This window comes from Lagenorhynchus albirostris, chromosome 3 (genome assembly GCF_949774975.1).
Source record: "Lagenorhynchus albirostris chromosome 3, mLagAlb1.1, whole genome shotgun sequence".
Classification (NCBI taxonomy): domain Eukaryota; kingdom Metazoa; phylum Chordata; class Mammalia; order Artiodactyla; family Delphinidae; genus Lagenorhynchus; species Lagenorhynchus albirostris.
This window is the reverse complement of record NC_083097.1, coordinates 112,136,891-112,156,949: the sequence shown is the minus strand read 5'-3', so window position 1 is coordinate 112,156,949 and position 20,059 is coordinate 112,136,891. Positions and strand designations below refer to the sequence as shown.

At 54.1% G+C, this 20,059-nt stretch overlaps 1 long non-coding RNA gene across 1 annotated transcript in view; it reads right to left on the bottom strand.

The window, feature by feature from the left end:
• The window catches only part of LOC132518251 (uncharacterized), a 46,188-nt gene extending 27,916 nt beyond the window's left edge, over positions 1 to 18,272 (bottom strand). Inside the window, exon 1 of the long non-coding RNA XR_009539895.1 lies at positions 18,223 to 18,272. This is a non-coding gene — a long non-coding RNA (uncharacterized LOC132518251). The remainder of the gene's footprint in view (positions 1 to 18,222) is intronic.
• Positions 18,273 to 20,059: the final 1,787 nt, after the last annotated feature.

Below are 20,059 nucleotides of genomic sequence, written 5' to 3'. Positions count from 1 at the left end.
TCCAAGGGCACGAGCTCTGTGCTCAGACCCACAACCTCAAGTCTCACGCCTGCTACCCACTGTGTGTGTGGGCTGTGATTATTACCACAACTACCACTGCCACTCTAGTCCCTTGGACCCTGGAGACTGACCCCAAAGTGGCCCTTTGGGCAGAGAGAGCCGGTCGCCGTGGCCGGAGAATGTCTCCTGGGCGGCGCCTTTGCCCTCAGTCTCAGGGGATGTGAGTGTGTCGAGTAAAGAAACAAGACGATCCCAGGCCCGAGGAGTAGATCTGACAGAGGCCAAAAGGCACAGCGTCTGTCTGGGTAGGGTGGGTTGGCAAATCTGGATGGAGATGGAGTTTGGAGAGGAGAGTTGGAGGCCAGGGCCGGTCAGAGGGGACTTTGTTCTTATCCATGGAGGCTTCTAGGTGAGCAGTGCCACACCCAGAACTACCATGAAGGGGAGAGAGTTTGCTAAGGAACCACAGTGGTCAAGACAGAGAATGGGGGAGAGACCGGAGTCAGGCGGGAGCCAGGCGGGAGCCAGGCGAGAAGTGCGGAGGGGCCGCCCTTGCGCTGGGGCCCGAGGCACAGAGGGGAGAAGGCAGAGCGTGGAGGACAGGCCTTAAAAACCAAGAGCTCACAAGGGAAGGGGGCGGGAGCAGGTCCACACACTAGACGGACACGTGCAGGGCTCACCCACCATGTAGGCCCTGCAGTACAGAAAAGCTCCGGGCAGCAAGGATGCCCTGGCCTGGAGCCTGACAGCTCGGCGAGGAGCAGGGTGTCCCACAGCAGCTGCCCTGGCTCTAAATCCCAAAGGTGGGAAAGCTCTCGGCACAACATAGCATCTGCCTCCCTGCCTCCTGATGGATGGGACTGGCCACCAGGCCAGATAGGGAGAGGGCTGCCCCCGACTCTTCCCTCGGTCTAAAGAGTCTAAGTTATCTTCTCCATCACCAGAGAGAACTGAAATCAATGCCCTGTCCCCCCAGTACTCCAGACAGGCAGCCCCCTCCTCACCCAACCCTTGGCAGAGTGGCCCTGCCAGCCCCGTCCCAGGTCCCCTTTGCCCCTTCCCGACTGGCGTGTGTCACTGAGCGAGCATTGGTTAATGGGCTCTGGAGAGAGCCAACCTGCCAGTGAAGGGACAGACATGCCACCACTCACATGGCCCTCTGCTTAAACCTGCCCGGGAGCTACGCGTGGCTTTCAACACATGCAAAAGAGCTCAGTCATCCACAACCATATCAATGCAGATCAAAACTGCGATGAGATACCACTTTTCATCAATCGGATTGGGAAAGATCAGCACAATTGATACTGCTCCACGTAGGCGGAGATATGGGGAAGCAAGCCACTCACACTTCATTGGCAAGACGGGAAAGTGGGACGGGGCAACATGGCAGAATCAAGCAAACTTAAAAATGCGTATCTGCTTCGATCAGCACATCCTCTGTAGGGATCTCTCCTGCAGGTGCACATGTTAACTAAGACATTGGCTGTAGCAGCATCTCTTATTATAGCCAAGAGAGGAAGCAGCCATAAAGCCCATCCACGGGGCACTGGTCCAAGAATGTATGGTCTGGCTACATAATGGAATAATATGCAGCCAGTAAAAAGAATGAGGCAGCTCTGTGTGAGCTGATACAGGATGAGTGTTGAGATATGCCAAGTATTAAAAGGAAAAAAAGCTAGCAGGCAGCTTGGCGTACAGAGTACACTGCTATTCACAAAAAGAAAAAGTTTGGAGGTATCAGATACGTGCACAAGCACTGACCCCGCATGCCCGGCTGAGCACACCTCTGGGAGGGCATAAAGGATGCCCTGGAAACACTGGTTGCCTCTGGGGAAGGAAACTGATGGCTGGAAACAGGCAGAGGGATGCAGATATCACGGTCTACCCTTTTGCACCATATACCCTACACGAGTATCACCCAGTGTCCATATTACCTTAAGGAAATCAACAAGGAACCCTCTTATGGGATAGCATTTCTCATGCCTGCACCCATCTATGTTAGATTTCCCACCCCTATCCCAGGAGATCTCACACAACTGTACCCATGTGCTGTTTTCACCAAATCCTCAGTGCCTGACACTATGCCCAGTACACGGGGTGCTCAGCAAAAGGGTTGAGCGCCGGCCCCTCCAGTTCCAGGATCTCCATCTCTTCCTGGAAGCCAGCAGAGGCCAGAGCTTGCTCTCCTCTGTCAGGAGGATGGGGGGAGGCCGTTGGGCAGTGGACCGGGGCCATCAGCCTCCAACTGTATTGCTCCCCCAAAAACACATCCATGAAGCCAGTGCTCTGTATCCTGGAAGGACCCTTGAGGCAGGCAAGGCGCCTGCAGAGCGCCCGCAGCAAGCTGCCTGTGGTCCGGGGAATGGCCTCCGTTGACTAATTTCTGTACATAATTCCACCCAGGATGAGTCAACAACAGGGCAGACAGGAGTCCCTACAGGCCGGCCCCAAACCTGTTGAAAAGGTGGGAAGGCAGAGCATGGGGAGTTCAGACACTGAGAGAGGCCCCCCCAGTCCCCTCAGATCAGGATACCTCCACCTGCAGGTATGGACCTTGCTTCCGTGAGGGTCCCCCGGGCCCTGCCACAGGGTCGACTGCCCAGGATGGGGAAGGGGCCCGGCCCCTCAGCAGCACCCAGATGGGCCCCTCACTGCAGTGGGCCTCTGATCCATCAGCTGGGCTGGCCCAGCCCATTCCACCAGACTCCACCTAACCACCCTGCAGAGGCAGCCACGGATTATGCAACACCACCATTTATCAAGCCCGTGTCCCGCAGCAAGTCACCGTGACCTGGCAGTGGGCCCAGGGGCTGACCCTTCTTACCCCACTGGGTACCCGCCTGAACAGGCAGGCTTTTCCAGACACTCAAATTCTACCACACCGCTTACTGCCTGGGTCATCTGGGGCCAGCCCTTTTGTTTCTGGTGCCTCAGTTTCCTTGCCTGTAAAATGGGCTCCTGACACCCCCCTCTCAGGGTTGTTATGAGGACTGAATGGGCTCTTAAGCCCAGTGTACTTAGCACATGCTAAGAGCTCAGTAGCTGGCCACTGCCGTCAGAATTCCCAGGAAATCCATGCTGTTCTACCTCCCAGGGCCTTCCCTGCAGCATGTAGGTCTGGGCAGGGAGGGGCAAGAGGAGGTCCAAGGAGAGGAAGGGCACTCCTTCCTGGCCTTGGTGCTTTGCAAAGACCAGTAGCAGCACCTCCACCCGTACCTCTGTTTGCTCTCGCATCTCGGCTCCCCTGCACTGGCCTTCCCATCTCCAGCCCCTGCTCCTGGAGCAGCAGCAAATCCTTGTCAGCAAACAGCATGATAATTGCTTCTTGGCAGGGTTTCAAATGATATCACAGGACTGGGCTGCTCAATTTGAGCGAATGGAAAGGGGGAAGGAGGGGCACCCAGCAACTCTCGCAAGAGCCCGGGGTGACGGGTAGCTCCAATTACTAATTAATTGACTGCTCAGATGGAACAAATCTGAAACCCCAACAGGTTGGGCAAGCGAGTCCTGGGCTCCCCGCCAGCCCCTTTCATCAAAAGAGATCAGAGCTCTGGTCCTGACCACCTTTGGGACGGGGAGCGCTGGAGTCCTGCCACCCAGTGTCCAGAGAAGCCAACAGAGCCCGCGACCCTGTCCTGGCCAGGAGGCCTCCTGGACCATTCACTCAATCACTTGTCCAGCCAGCATGTGTTGAGCACCAAGTATTCATTACTGGACTGCAGGCTTCGGGGGAGTGAGGACTCATCTGTAGTAGTCCCTGATGCACCCCAGTCCTAGCACAGTGCCTGGCAGAAAACAAGAACCAAATGAAATACTGAATACTAAGTACGGTGCTAGGTTCATAGCATACAGTACTGAACAAATGCAGGTTCTGGTGCCAGGATGGCTGTTAACCAAATGAACAATTATAAGCAATACTGCAATCACAGTAAGCGCCATGAAGAGGCCCGCAGAGGCAAGGGAACGATAATAGTGGAACATGTCCCCAGCTGGGAGGTCAGGGACCCAGACACTACAGTGAGCAGGGGTCCGGGGTGACTTCTCCCAGCCCCACTCTCCCTGGGCTTCCCCAGCATGGGCACTAGCACCACCCTTCCACCACAGAAGACCACCCACTCAGTGGTCTCACCAGCCACCAGGTGGGGTAGGGTGAGGGTGTTGGCTGGGAGAACTTCCCGGAGAAATTGTGCCTCCAGGGCACTGCCTGCTGCAGTGGGGGTAACAAGCATGAACACACACACGGGACCCTGAGACCATGTGGGACCCCCCATTCCCCAGGCACTTTGCTTCAGAGACAGGTCGTGGTGACATTTGCAGAAGACCCAGACCACCATTCTCAGTGCCTGAATGTCAAGATGTCGCATCCTCCTCCCCATTTACCTTGTGCTCCTGGAAACTGACAAGGGCATGTTTCTAAAAGAGCATATTTGGGGAGGGTGGGGCACAGGCCTGCGTTTGAGTCTCAGCTCTGCTTCTCCTGGCTGTGAGATGCAGGATGAATGACCAAGCTACATTTTCTGTAAGATGGAGTCAAACTGTCAGCACAGACCCTGCCACCACGTCACAGAGACGAAAAGACAGGCACCCAGACCCCTGAGGCTGACCAGTGGTGACTTCCAGAACCCTGTCTTCCTTTTCTGATCATTATTGGGGTATGGTATGGGAAACCAGCCTGGGCCCCAGTCTCTGCTTCTCTCTACCCGTCTTTCCACCTGTCCCACATTTTACCATCCCAGGTGTGCGTGCCTACTCTCCGAACCAGGAATCATGCACCCTGGGTCCGGGGTCCTTTCACACCCAGAGCTGCCTAATATTTGGAAAGTGGCAAGTCTTCTTAAACTATTACCTCTATCAATATTAGTCAGAATTTCTACCAAACAGGAGCTTAAAGGCGGCCATCTGCTTAGAAGGGGGAGGGGGGCTAGGAACTTGTCTAGAAACACAGTATTTTTACATAGATTTTGTGTTTATTTGGGGTCTTTTGGGAGGTGCTGATGGAGGCGGGGCACTCTCGACACCAACACTGTTGTTAATAGTAACAACAAAAGCACTTCCGGGGCTTCCCTGGTGGTGCAGTGGTTAAGAGTCCGCCTGCCGATGCAGGGGACACGGGTTCGTGCCCCGGTCCGGGAAGATCCCACATGCCGCGGAGCGGCTGGGCCCGTGAGCCATGGCCGCTGAGCCTGCGCGTCCAAGAGCCTGTGCTCCGCGACGGGAGAGGCCACGGCAGTGAGAGGCCCGCGTACCGCAAAAAAAAAAAAAAACCAAAGAAACACTTCCGTTGATGCTACCAAAGCACTGTGCCAAGAGCTTTACATACAACTTCTCACTTAATTCTCTTAATATCCAATTAGGTATTATGTCCATTTTACAGATAAGTAAACCGAGATTTAGAGAGGCTAAGTAACTTGCCCAAGTCCTTGCAGCTGGCTCAGAACGAGAGGCAAGACTTGAACCCAGGTCTGCCAGATGGCAAATCCACCACTGCTGTTAAATGCAACTGCTACCTTCTGGCCATGCTCCACTCGAGGACACCCGTTCCACCCGCTCGACCACCCAGGCCGCCAGGCTGCAGCTGGAGGGCTTCAAACTTCAAACTTCCCGCAAATGCATTTCTGAGCAGGATCTTTTATTTTTTTTTTCCTGGTGGGAGGCTGAAAAGGCTGTTCCTCTTGGTTGCTGCTATCTAGGGCCTTTGAAAACATTACAGGGGCTCAAAACAACTCAGAAGGTTGGTGGGTGCTCGCTCAGGTCTGAGCCCCTGGCTGGGGATCCTCCCCCAAACGAGGAAGTGTGGGAGCTGCTCCAAATTCCCCTCTGAGGACTGTGCTCCCTCCCTGACACACCTGACAGATTCTCTTCCACAGATGCCGGCCCAGCCCATGGGACCTCATCGCACAATGAGGCCCACACCTGCGAGGAATGTCTGTAAATCCTGGGGCTCTGCACAGGGCAGCCGGTGCACAGGGAACGGCAGCAAATCCCAGGATAAAAGCAGAAGCCATCCTGTTGACAATTCATTCGTCTTTCTCCCCCAAATCCATCCACAACAGAACTGTTAAGCTCATGTTTCCTCTCCTGTTGCAAACAATTGTAAAAATGACTGGTATCTGCCCTCAGTGTAGAGCCCGTCTGCTTCTTCCCCAGGCTAAAGCTTTCTGGAAGGACTGCATGTGTGAAAAACATGCATTCCCAAGGCACACAGATAATGGTTACTCTTAGAGACCCTAATCACTCAGCTCAGAGATGACAAACGCAAAGGCTGCCAACATAACTGCTGACTTTCTGGAGACGGGAGGCCAGCTGCAGACCCGGGGTTGGGGACCCGAGGGCAGGCAGGCTCAGGGCTGCATCTGGAGACGGGGCTGTGCTACAGGGCGTTGTTCTGGCACTCAACCTCCTATAATGAGGCGTCTAGACTCCTGCCTGAGCCTCTCCTGCATCTATGGCCCTAAAATCCCATCTCAAAGTAGAAATGCTCTCTGGGGGAACGGAAGGAGAGTGTAAGGAAGAAAGCTCAGATGGGGCCAGGACAGCTGGTTCTGATCCTGGCTTTGACACTGGCTAAGCTATGCCTTCACCTCTCTGGGCTTTGGTCTTCTCATCTGGCAGTTTGGAACAAAGACCTCTAGGGTCCCGCCCAGTCGACGTCCCATGAGTGAGACATGCAGATTGAGAGACATTTAAGTCAGAAAGCACACGAGAGCCCAGTGCCGACAGCCAGTCCCCAGCTAAGCCGGCGTCTATGGGGCAACTGGGCCCTTGATAAATATGTACACACGGGACTGCAGGGGCTGATGCAGATAACTGAAGACAAAAACATCTTTTCAGCTTGAAGGGGCCCAAAACTGATGCACTAATGCACAGATTTTTTTTTTTTTTTTTTTTTTTTTTTTTTTTTTTGCGGTACGCGGGCCTCTCACTGTTGTGGCCTCTCCCGTCGCGGAGCACAGGCTCCGGACGCGCAGGCTCAGCAGCCATGGTTCACGGGCCCAGCCGCTCCGCGGCATGTGGGATCTTCCCGGACCGGGGCACGAACCCGTGTCCCCTGCATCGGCAGGCGGACTCTCAACCACTGCGCCACCAGGGAAGCCCCTGATTTTTTGTTTTAAACATAAGATGCTACCTATGATGAAATACCTTCTATTTCCCCCATATCCATTTCCCCTTCCGCCAGCAACAGCCTTAATTTTATTGGAGGATCCATCCTTCCCACACTCTCAGTCCACCTAGGGTGGAGCAAAAAGTCCCATCTAAGCTGATCAGTGCATGGCCTTCCCCTGGCCGGTAACTGGTTCAGGAGAGGGCACATGACTGAAGCCAGTCCGATCAGAGTTCTGAGGCCCAGGACCTCCTAGGAATGCTGGGACAAAGATTCCCCATCTCTCCCACTGGACCAAGTAAGAGAGGATGTGGGGAAAGAGCTGCTGCAGTCATCTTTTCACCATGTGGGGCCTGAGAATAGGACTAGCTTCACTGAAAGGAACCAAGGAATGGGGAGGAAGCACCCCTGTCACGGAGACAGTCTGGGTGCTGGATCAAGCCACACGTGATCTACCCATAGACTCCTCAGAGAATATTAAGGAAACATCACATCTGACTGATTCCTCACTTTCCTAATCTTTCTTTGAAGAAGATCTTTGCCAACTGAGAGAACAGAACAGACTCACAAGCACATCCAGCCAATTCCCCCGTTGGAAATGGATTCATTCAATCATCTATTGATTCTACAAACATTGACTGAGTGCCAGCTCTGTACCGTCAATGGTGAGCGAGGCGCAGCCCCTTCCCTCAAGAGCTCTCAGACTGGGGGGACACAACCCCACAGATTGGCAGTTTTGCTGCAGTGTGATGACAGTTCGAACAGAGGACATATGGGAGCTGGGGACACACAGCCTCTAACCCAATGGGTGGGTCAAGGAAGGCTTCCCAGGTGGTATCTAAAGGCAACCACATACCCTCTTAGATTTAGAGCAGACAAACCCTTCACTAACTAACCTCAGCAGTTCTCAAAGCGACCCTGTGTCCGTGGCTGGACAGGGATCGCCATCCCCACTTTACAGAGAAAGAGGCAGACACCCAAGAAATGGGGGTGTAGGAATGACCGGTTCAGCCTCACACAGGAAGTTTGGGGCTCATCAGAGAGGAGAACCAAACCTCCCTCTATCACATACGTCACAACATCCTCTCTGACTTGATGACTGTACAGGACTCCAGAGTCGGTATCAAAGGGACAAAGGCCAGCCATATGCCCCCAGAGGCTGCCTGGGGTCTCTCAGGAAGGTGCCACAGGGAATCACATTAGGCCACGCTGCTGGCCAGGGAGACAGCCCTGAGTGCCCGCTGCCACAACAGCAGCCTTTCTAGACACCTCATCACAGACCCAGGCCAGGTTCCGGGCAGGGCTTTTATCATCACGGGGGTCCCGTCGGCAGAGGGAAAGCTTCAGCAGAGCCCTGACCAGCCGCTGCATTTGACCTGGCCTACGAGGATGGCAACAGGTTTGTGGCCACTGACCCGAGGGGAAGGGGTAACTGCCAGAAGCGTCCCAACACACAGTCCTCGCGCTGAGGACAATCAGGTCCAGAATAAAAATGAAATTGAGGGCTTCCCTGGTGGCGCAGTGGTTGGGAGTCCGCCTGCCGACGCAGGGGACACGGGTTCGTGCCCCAGTCCGGGAAGATCCCACATGCCGCGGAGCGGCTGGGCCCGTGAACCATGGCCGCTGAGCCTGCGCGTCCGGAGCCTGTGCTCTACAACGGGAGAGGCCACAACAGTGAGAGGCCCGCGTACCGCCAAAAAAAATTTTTAAAAAAAGAAATTTAATCCTCCCTGCCTTTGTTTCACCACGATATGATGAAGACCAAAAGAAAAGCTATTAAAAGAGATGAAGAGATGGACTTCGGAATCAAGGTCCTGAGTTTGAGTCCATTTACTAAGCTGTATATTATGGTTCTTTTAAATAATATCAACAACTAATAAAAAAGTCAGTTAGGGCTTCTGCAACTCAGTTTCCTCATCTGTAAAATGGAGCTGGCACCTACCCGCCATGGCTCACAGGTAGCACAGGTAAAGCACAGAGGGGAGTTTAGTAAATGTTGAATTAACAGTAGTAGTAGTAATACAACTAGCAATACCATCCTTTGATTAGTATTACTATTCCCACATAGAGATGGCCACTCTCCATCCACTTGAGAGAATATACTGGGATAAAACTGGGGACTCACTAAACGAAAACAAGAAAGTATCAGGGTCTAGAATAATCCTCTCCCACAAAGCACACTGTGAGGGCAAAAAGTATAATTTCACAAGCACAGCCCGTGGACCCCACAGAGCCCCAGAGTGATGGCTACAACAGTGTGGCCTGGCCCCTTCTTGGGTTTTCCTGCACAGCCATACGGGGACCTCTGCCATCAGCAGTCTCAAGGCAGGGGTCGGAACCCTCACTTTCTCCGCCTGTGAGGGGGGCTCTGGACCATTCAAAAGCAGCCTCTCAACACGCTCAGGTCCCTAGAGTCCCAAGGCCACCAGCTCTAGGACACCAGAGCGTAACCATCCCCTCAGTTGCCCCCAACCCTACAGCCCACATTCCCTCAGGCCAAGGGTCAGGAGACCTGGTAGTTTTTTCCCCAACGGGCCTTCAGGAGCCTCCCCTTTCTCCTGTCAGCCTTCTAGAACTCAGGCCTGGTTGGCCATGGTGCCAGCCTCCTGGAGACTCCTACTGAGGGCCATCACAGCCCAGGTGACTCCAGTGGCTGGAGGAGGACAGACCGAAACCACCCTGGTCCCACTGGGAACAAAGAACTCAGCTGTGAGGCCCTGGGCAGGCCCTGCGGAGATTCACAGATCACATGTCACCAGGCCCCGGGAGGGCAGGCCGCAAACTTCGTGGCCCAGTAGGGGTAAGGAGGGGCCTCAGTCACGTTCAGACACCCTCCTTGCCTTGTCTCTTTCCACGCTTTCCCCCGAACAGGCAGCCTCAGGCTCCATGCAGCCTGAAATCCCAACGTCATCCTTCTCCTGGTCCGCCCTTGGGTGTCTCTCCCTGAAGCAACCTGAGCTCCTCAGGCAGCAGCTCCCCGCTGCCTTGCACTCACCGTTAGGTGCCTGTTCCTCAGCTCAGGACAGATACCTGTTGAGTCTGTTTAGCATCTTCCCCACGCTGGGCACATCTAGCACCCACGATGACCAAGTACGGTCCCTTCCCTCAGGGGCTCATGGGGTAGCTGCAGCAGCACAGACAGTGCCAATGGCATCACAACAGCTGCCCCTAAGTGCCTCCTGCGTGCCAGTCACTATGCCAGAGAGGTCTCCTATTTTTAACCTCACATCTCTGCAAGGTAAGCATTTCATTCCCCATTGTACTGATGAATCAACTGAGGAGTTGGAGAGTTACAATATCTTCCCGAGGACACATAGAGAGCAAGTGCAGAGCTGAAACAGGAATCCAGGATCATCTACACAGAAAGAACGTTGACTTTGGGGTTGGCTATTTGCATACCACCTTCACTATTATCTGTTCAATATTATTTCTTTAAATAATATTAACACCAACAGAGTATGTATTATCTGTTGAGCACTTTCTAAATGCTTCACATGCATTAACTCACTTAATTCTCATAACAACCCTAGAGGGAGGGTCTATTAGGAGATCCCAATTAGACAGGAAGACTGAACAGAAGTCCAAGGTCTCACAGCCTGTATGGGGCAGAGCCAGGATTTGAACCAGGCAGTCTGGCCCCAAAGCCCCGCTCTTACCAGTGCACTCTGCTGCCACCCACAGACTTCTGGTTCTCATACCTTGGTTCTAATACCTGAGAAATCCGGTATCTGAAATCACATAGGTTGGTGAACATTTTCTAATACACATCAAACACAACCATAACTATCAACTTCAAAAAAGTACCCCAAGGGGCCTTCTAGAGTCATTGTGAGTACCACTGGTTGTGTACGGACCACGCTCCAGGAAACCATGTCTTGGGGAGAAGAGGGCCCAGGTAAGAGAACGAGGACCTGAAAGGTCCACAGCTATCCCAGAGCCCCCATCACTCTGACTCTGGGTGGACAATAGCCTGAGGCTTGGGGATCCAGGGCCACCCAGAGGAGGCAGAGATGATGGAGCTTGGACCCATAGCTCAGAAGGAAAGCAGGTCATCAAGGCACTCACACTCCACACCCGGTGTGTTCTGCCCCTTGGGGGCCCGAGGGGGCCTGGCCCTGCAGAGGCCAAGTCCCGGAAAGAGTACAGAGGGATCAGAGATGACAGGGCCACCCTTCAGCTCCTCCCTTGGCACCTCCCCCAGAGGAAGTCCCCGTCACCACACACCCTCCACACACCCTCCCCTCCAGCCAATTCACCCCTTCCTTCTAGCTCTTTCCATAGCAACAGAAGATGATTCTCTTGGTAAACAAAAAACTACTTTTCTTTCTCTCAAAAGTCACCTACAACAGGACACTCCTGCCTTTATCCAGGTATTGTTCAAGCCTTGAAGGCCAGTCACCACATCACCCAAGCAGACCTCTCCGCCCCCAGAGCTGAGACATGGTGTCACTTCACACCACGAAAGACACCGCCTATGTCCTTCCCCAGTTCCAACATGGCAACGCCAATGGGTCCATTTCAGGGAAACAAGATATGGGACACTTCAGCCAACACTCCTGCTTTTCCTTCCTCCCCCACTGTTTCCCAGCTGAGAAACGGCACTGGGTGGTCCCTCCAGTCATTCCTTAGGTGGCAGGGAGCTACCGGACACGTGACACACATTGGGCTGCTCCTAGAGACCAAAACCCCATCAAGAAGTAGGAGAATGTACCAGAGGTGGATAACATTTTGCATAAAGCTCTACCGTTTCCATCATCCCTGGACACTCCAAGGGCCTCGTGTGATGCTGTACTTTCAGCTTCGACCGCTGCTCTCACTCAACATGCCCAGGGAAAGCCTTGTTCCCGAAGCCCTCCACACACCAGTTCTCACAAGGACTCGGTTTCCCCAACATCTCTTCCTGCAGCCCTGGACCCCCAGGCCGAATGTTCCCAGACTATGAAGGAATCAGTCCACTTTGGCCAAATGGTTCCCAAACCACACACCTTCTAAAGATCTACAAGTTTCCTGGGCGATGCCTTAAAGTAGAAGGTGCTGCAAACAGGTGTCTCGCCTGAACAGCACCACCACCACTTCCTCCTCCATCACACGCCTCTGCAGCCATCCGTCCCCCTCCCCTACCCCCGTCGGGCCTGGGGATCCATTCTGTCTTGCTCACTGGGATCTCACACCACACATGCAGCCAGTGTGTCCAAAGGGTTTTCAACCCATTGCTTCTCAGGCCCAAATCAGCCATATTGTTGTCTGCTTTCAAGGCGGGAGTAGATAATGATAATGGTAGTGGCAGGGGTGCCAGGTAAGAGCCTGACACATGCGAAAGCCTTGCCGTGTTTGACAGCGGAGTCAGCAGGCTGGGGAGGAATGTTCTATGGTGTTTCCTTCCTGGGACGTAGCCCCTGGAAACAGCCAGGAGGGGAGGCCCGGCACGGCCTGAGCTCAGTCACCTTGGGATGAGGCTCTCAGTTTCGGAGGGCAGAGTCGGTGCCACCCTCTCCTCAGCTGCAAGCGGAACTGAACAACAGCAAAGCTCGGAGTCCCGGACTCTACGAGAGCCAGAAGGCTGTGACGCCCTGGGTTTGGACAGTGGGCAGACACATCCTGACCCGCGCGCTCCTCTCAGCACCAGGCCGCACCCTGCCCGTCCCTGGGCACAGACAGAAAACGTCCAGGTCAGGGTCATCAGCCAAACACCAAGTCCCCAGGGAAGAGGCTGCAGCAGAAATACGCTCAGCCCCAGTGCCTGCTTCTTTCCACGTGCACATGGCTAAAGGCACACGCCCCGGAGTTGGACGGCCTGGGGCCAGAACCCAGCACCCCAGCTCTGGCTGTTGCACCCTGGACAAGGTGTTATTACCCACAGCTAAAACGTGGTTAATAATATCCATCTCAGAGACTGGTCGTGAGGGTTAAATGAATTAACATCCACGAGGCACCTAAAACAGTTTTCGGCATATGTATAAGCACTTTTATCAGCTCTATCATTTTTAATTTTCAATTTAATTATCACCACCACTAGCTCGCAGAGCAGAGCCCCTGAAACAGATGGCCTCCGAATTTCCGAAGTAAAGTCCCAACTTCTGTCCTACTCACGTGGCACCTTAGGAATCACAGATGACCTAGCTTTGCCTCCCTCCCTCTCTGCCCCGCTACCCCCGCCCAGCACATCACACAGCTCCGGGCACGCAGCCGGTGCCTGGTCCGCGTCTGCTGAATTGAACCAATGAGATTCCAAGTCTCCCCCTAAGCCCCCTCCCCATGAACTTCTTCTGGGTGTCACTAATCTCTGTCCCCTGGAAAGTGGAGCACAAAGGCTTATATGGTCCTGCCTTCTCAGGAGGCCCATACAAATACAAAACACAGCCAGTAAGAAAATGAAACTTTGGGAAACGGGATGGTGACCATGAACAGAGCCAGGGGGACAAGTCCAAAGTGTCCTTTCTTCACCTGTAGAAGTCCCATGGCTGTCTCCCATATAGATGGCAGGACAGACATATACAGAAGGGAAACTAAAGCCCCAGGAACCAGCATATACAGCATCACAGACCTGACGAATCATCCCAGGGGCATGGGGCTAGGGCTGGGGCTGTGCAGGCGTCACCCCCAGAACTGCTTCCCCAACCAGATACACAGGCTGGAGAATTCCAGAAGGAACGGCGAGCGCCCACATGTCCACACCCTGCAGTGGTAACAGACATGGAGCCTGCCAGTGTCAAGGCCCCGCATTTGCACAGACAGGCACCTGGGTGTTTACATAAGGCCTGCCAGCCCTTCTTGCTTGATGTCAGATGCCAGCAGCACCCGGGGTTTCCATCGCCTAAGAATTCCTAGAGTGAAAACACAGGGCCTGCGCCTCTCTTTTCCACACAGGGGATGCCACGGGGAGGGTGAGCCTTTGGACTGAGGGAGACTCTTGTAAAGCAGCAACTGCCCTTAACGAGAGCCTCGCTCCCCTTCCCACGTGCCTTTATAAGGGCTCCTGCCGCTAACGAGCACTGGAGTAGAAGCAAAGATGGAGAGAGAAAAAGGAGCTGCACTGAACTTCCCAGAGCCACAGACCAGCATCCAGATCAGGGAGCGCCCAGCAATGCCAGAAACATGGACTCCGTGGGCTAGGGTTCTGAGAGGCACCCCTGGTAACAAGAACTTGACCTTAACCCTGCCGAGCCCTCAGACATGCCAGTTAAATATGTTCAACTGAGAAACTGCAACTAGAACCCAAGTCTTTGCCATTTTATTCAAAAATGTTTACTTCATGTTTCCCTATTAAATATAAGCAATTTCCCCCTTGTATATATTTGCATCACATTCACACAATGTGTTCCCCATCAACATTTGAATTATGGGTACAGGCCCTGAAATGTTAGTTTTGTGCTAAGATAAATATTGGAATCATATTCGCTCTGCTTTTTTGAAGTAGTCAACATCACAATTCGTGATGGAAGAGCCAAGGCACCGTTTGCTTTGTTAAGTAACAAAAGGCTAACGAGCAAGGCTCTTGGGGGGAAAGGGATCACAACGGCCTCCTAGAACCTTCTCGCTGCCTTTGTGACTCTTTTATCTGCTGACAATAGACTGGCACAGTTTCTCTGCTGGCATTGGGCAAATCCCCCGAGCCTCTGAACCTGGCCCTGAGAGCATGATTGTGTTCGTGGTGCGCCCGGCACCTGCCACGACTAGCATCGAGGTACAGGTGAAGCCCCAGCACCATCACCACACCCTGCCCAGGTTTCCTGATGACCTTACATGGAGCCCTGGAAAGAACAAGCAAGAAAGAGGAAGGAGGAAAGGGAGGGAGACAAGGGAGGGCTCACACACGCCCCTGGGAATCAGACCCCTCTCCGATTCCTAAGGGGGCCACGTTGGCTGGAAAAGCACTGGCCCTCTGTTCACACGCCCCTGCTCCTCCACAGGTGGTTCACCTGAAAGGCCTGCCTCTGTGGGCTGACCAAAGCAAGGGGACAGCTCAGAAATGCAGCACACTCCTCCCTGCCACACACGATCTTCACAAGGGCCATGTCTGGGGAAAGCCACAGGGCTCAAATCCAGGCCACCCACAGTCAGCAGCCCACCCCCGGTTCTGGCAATTCCAGTCATTCTGGTCATTTCAAGCTCAAAATGATGCCTGGGTTGGGTCAGGAAGCTTCTCCCTCTGCAGGTGAGGGCACTCTGGGGGTGACGATTCAAAGAACCTGGCCGCACTTTGCTGCGCCCCCTCCCCTGGACTACTTCTCACAGGTGTCATACACCAATGCTATGAGGGAATCATGGCAGGTGGTAAGAGCCCCATTTTACAGATGTGGAAACTGAGGCTGAGAGAGGCTTACCCAAGATCAGGTAAGGGATAGCTCCTCATGCACCCTCCAGAGTCTGTGCATCGTATCTGTTGAAGGGATCTGTGTCTATGAATCGCATCATTGGAACTTTCCTCTGTGCTCTAGGAGCTCTGAAAAACTGGTTCGAGGGTCTGTCATCAGCACCAGGTCCTTATAACCTCAGGACCTCAGTTCCCTCAACCGTACCATAAGGGGGCATCCTTATCTATCCATAATCATCATTATGTTTAATTATGTCCACAATCATCATTAGGATTGCTGCTACCAACAAAAGTGTTAGCACTCCATGGGCTCTTCCAGCTCTAGCTTTCTCACCCTGATCATCTTTAAAATTATTCACAGAGCCATGCCCAGCTGAGAGCTGCGCATCCCCTACGGAGCACCTGCTACCCCGGTGCCCTTCCCCTCAAAACTCCTCAAGGTCCCAGCCCAGTAGCCGTCACCCCCAGAAACTCAACCAACGAGGCACTGCAGAGCAGAGCTGGGAACGTGCAGCCCTCGAGGCTGGCAGCCTCCCCCCAGCCCTGCCTCACATACTTGCTTCCTGGTAGGAAAAATATGACGCGGCTGGATCTGCCTCAGAGAGCATTAGGTTATGATCATTTGAACTCCATTCAGTTATTCCTATTAAATGCACGAGCAGAACACTGTAGCTGGTGGGCTGGATTCTTGGTAAGAAAAGAAAGTGGGTTTATATTTCAAACTGGAAGACATCTCTAACCAAGGGATCCAGTGAATGAAGTAACTTTAGACCTTTTCCTCTTCGGCGGTGCTTCGCACAGAAGAGAAATGAGCCTCGGTGACCAGGACTCCGGGCCCATCCTGGTGATGGGCTCGGCTTACACCCAGCTAATTAAATTAAGCCGCAGCTACCTCACTCTTCCCCGGGCTAGAGGGGGCCCACGCATTATGCTGCCCCGAGCTCCCCACAAATTGCCTCTCCCCGAAGAGGGCTTCACCACTTGAGAAAACGCGTCCAAGGCGGTGCGTGGCAGTGAGGTCCCGGTAATTGGCCCTCCCCTTGGCGCGACCTCTCCCACTTGCCCGCCAGTGGAGAGATAATGAGAGGCCAAAGCATGGGGAGGCTCAGCAAACAGGGTGAGGGAAAGGGCTTTGCTCCGGAACCCAGGCCAGCCGGCCAGGCTTTCTCCAGCTAAGCCACAGTGGCAGGAAGCCGTGGGGCAGGGATGAACGGAAGCTCCTCCTGGGTGTGGCCTCGCTGCTCCATCCCGGACAAGCTTCTCATAGACCACAGGCCACACTGGCAGGTAGTGACCTGGCCGGTGGGCAGTCAGCAGGTCCGCACGTGACACAACCCCTGGAGTGCCACGTGTGAATAGTTGTGTCTGCTACTGGGAGCCCCAGAGTGGAGGCCCCAACTCTGCAGAGTAAGTAAACCAGACAGGACTTCCTGGAGGAGGAGGAGGAGGAGGAGGAGGAAAGGAATGCCCCATGGGACTCCCACACAATTACCTCGAGAGGGCCCTTCACCAGGGCACCTTCCCACGCCACACAGGGCGGGGCACCAGGCACGCGGAGTTGTTCCAGAGAGTGTCTCTGCCTCTCTGTGTTCCTGTTTTTTAATACTTCCAAGTTACTATTTTTCTGCACAAAGCAAAGAAAAATGTCTCCGTCACTGTAGCAATGGAAGTGGCCTCCATTATGTGTGGGAAATCCCCCCGGAGAACAAAGGGAGGAAGATCAGCAGGAGATGTGCAGCAGGGAAAGTAAGGATGCAGACAGGCCTGGGATGGCAAGTTTGCAGAGCGCTAATCCGCCCCGCACCAAGGGACTGATTTTAACAAGCCAGGCTGTTTGCGAGGCACTGTGGGTTGACTCACACGGGCTGTTGTGTCAGTCTCTTCTGCTTCGTTCTGCATTCAGAATTCTCTCATTCCAGGCCTTCTTACCCAAAAATGACTGTGCCGTGAAAACCAGCCCCGTTTTGGACAACTCCTGAATTGAAGGGACATTTCTTTACGCGTCACTTCTCTGCCGTGCGCTGCCACTCAAAGAGGCAGGGAGGAGAGGGTGATTTCAGGCTAACTCCCCATCCACATCTGCCTCTGCTCCTCGCTGAGCTGGGGTGAGGACCCTGGGGAAGAGGCTGTGCTCCTCGGCTGAGGGGAAGGCTGGGTAATTGGGCTCTGCAGCTACGAAAAGCCAGCAGCCCACAGGGGAGAGCCCACAGCAGCCCTCAGGAGAGGCAGGTTCCTCCCTACAACGCTTTCTCCGATGGCTCTCGCCGGATTTGGACAATAGCTATAATAGCAAACATTACTGAGCACCAGGCAATGTGCCAGGCACTTTACATGCACCATTTCATTCTCACAGCAACTCTGAGGAGGGCACCTTTATCCCCTCTTATAGACAAAGAAACGGAGACTTGAAGGACTAGAAAGTGAGTTGAGGTGTCACAGCTGACCCCTGATGGAGCTGGGTTTCCAACACAGTGCTGGCTGCCAAACACCTATCCTTCTACCCTCCTGCCTCCCAGGCTGTACGTCCATGTGCTCTGTCCCATGCCTGGGCTTTGGGAGGCAGTGGTGCAGGGAGCAGGGCTGGGAAGAACTGGTGAGCACAGAGAAAAAAAACCAAGTCTGCTGGGTCTCCCCACTTTCCTGGTAAGCCGGTCCCGGCATGTTACTGGGAGGGTGGATTCCCAAGTGTGCCAGGGACGAAGCTGCCACAGTCCATCAACAGAACCCATGTCGGGGAGCAACGCAAGACCTCCCGTGGAGCCTGAGGGGCAGTCTCTGGGAAGCAGCTGGGACATCAGAAACTCACCCCTCTCTGTACCATCCAATCTGCAGCAGGAGGCAGCCGGCTGGGCTGCTTTCTGAGTCACAGGCGTGTGGGTGAGGCCAGGAAGCCAAGCCGAAAACTGACCTTCTCCCTGAGGTCACTGCCTACACAGTGATGGTCACATGGCAAGGATTTGCCAGTGGCTTAACCCACTTCAAAGGGGGCAAGGGCAACTGGATGGGCACGTGATGTGACCGGCATTGGAAAATCCACCAGTCCCTTCCTCAGGCAAGGAGGGCCAGCGGACAAGGTCCCCAGCAAAGCCAGCACCATGTGACAAAGGCCAACCGCACACCCAGGCACCCATCCACCGTCTCTCAGTCACTGGCATGGGGGATGAGGCAGCCACACCCTCCTCGGCGGGCATCACTTCTCTCAACTCCCCCAGGTAAACACACGCCTGATTGGCCCGCACTTTGAAATCTGAATCTCCGCCATGGAAACCCAGGGTTGTAAGCGATCAGACTTTGTTAATTTTGCCAGGCATCACCCACGGGACTGAGCACGGCTCTCAGGGTGTGGCCGCCATCAGCCAAACCAGCCACATCTGCTTGCATTTCATCACCAACATGGTAAAGCTTGACTTTCAGCTGACCTTGAAATGCACAAACTCCAGCAGGGGAGGGGGTGGCAGTGGGGGAGAGGAGCCAAGTGAAAGCCGCTAAAAGGAAGCAGAAATAAAACAAGCTGGGGCTGCCCTGTGTCCCCCCAAATTAAAACCAAATGAACATATCAAAGGGCACTTTTCCCAGCTATTTTGGCTCCAACACTCCTCAGCTTTAATCAAGTCCCTGGGAGAGAAAGCCTCAAGTGGCTGTAATTTCCTACCTGCCTTCTTCACCTGTGCAGCTCGGGCCTGAATCTGGGAGTTATTTGGGCTGATCTTCCCCTAATGCACAAACCCTGCCACAATGCCTTCTCCCTAAGCCAGGCCTGGCTCCCTAGGTCCCGACAGAGGACGTCAGCCAGCCTGGGCTTTCCAGGCCCCGAGGAAGGCAGCAGGCTGGCAGGGAGGGTTCATTCCCCTCTGGGGTGTCTGCTCCCGAGAGGACCTCCATGTAGGCCCCGGCTCTGGCAGACCAGCTCCCGCAGACCAAGAGGACCTATTCACCACTGGCAGGGACAGGATGTCGGAAGCCAGGGATGCCGACTGACAGCCGTGGCCACACCTTTGCCTTCTACCGCGTGGTGCTTCCCGAGAACGGAGGCAAGAGAGCACCCGGGGCTTGCCTCTCAGCCCAAGGCCCAGCTCTCTCCCCCTCGCTGTGGGACAACACGTGAGCTCCGTCCCTTTCTGAGCCCCAGGTGCCCCCTCAGCAGAATAAGAAGACTGGACAAGATCATGAGTGACACAGCTTTTCCTAACACCGTTCCCATGTTAATAATAAACACACATACAGCTCCTCACTCTGCAAAGACCCTTCATTCTGGCCTCACAAGAGCCCCCAAAGACAGGAATTGTTGTGGAGGCTGGAGAGAGGAGGAGGTGGGCTGCCAAAGGCCACACAGCTAGTAGGCAGTAGAGCTCTCCACCTGTGCCATTCTGCGGTTCCATGATGCCTCCAGGGACCTATCCAGCTCTGGCATTCAGACAGCTACTCAAAGACTTCCATGATGTTTGCTCCTGGGGAATCTCCCCTAGAGAGATTACAATGTCTTGTGTTCTAGAGCAAGGCCTCAGAGTTCCAGAGCAGCGGAAAAGCAGATGAGACAGAGGAAGCTAGAACAAACAAGAGGCACCATGAGAGCAGCCAGGTGCCAAGCTCCCCCAGCCCCGCCTACAAAAAGAAGAGCTTCGAGCACTTAGTTAGTGCCTACT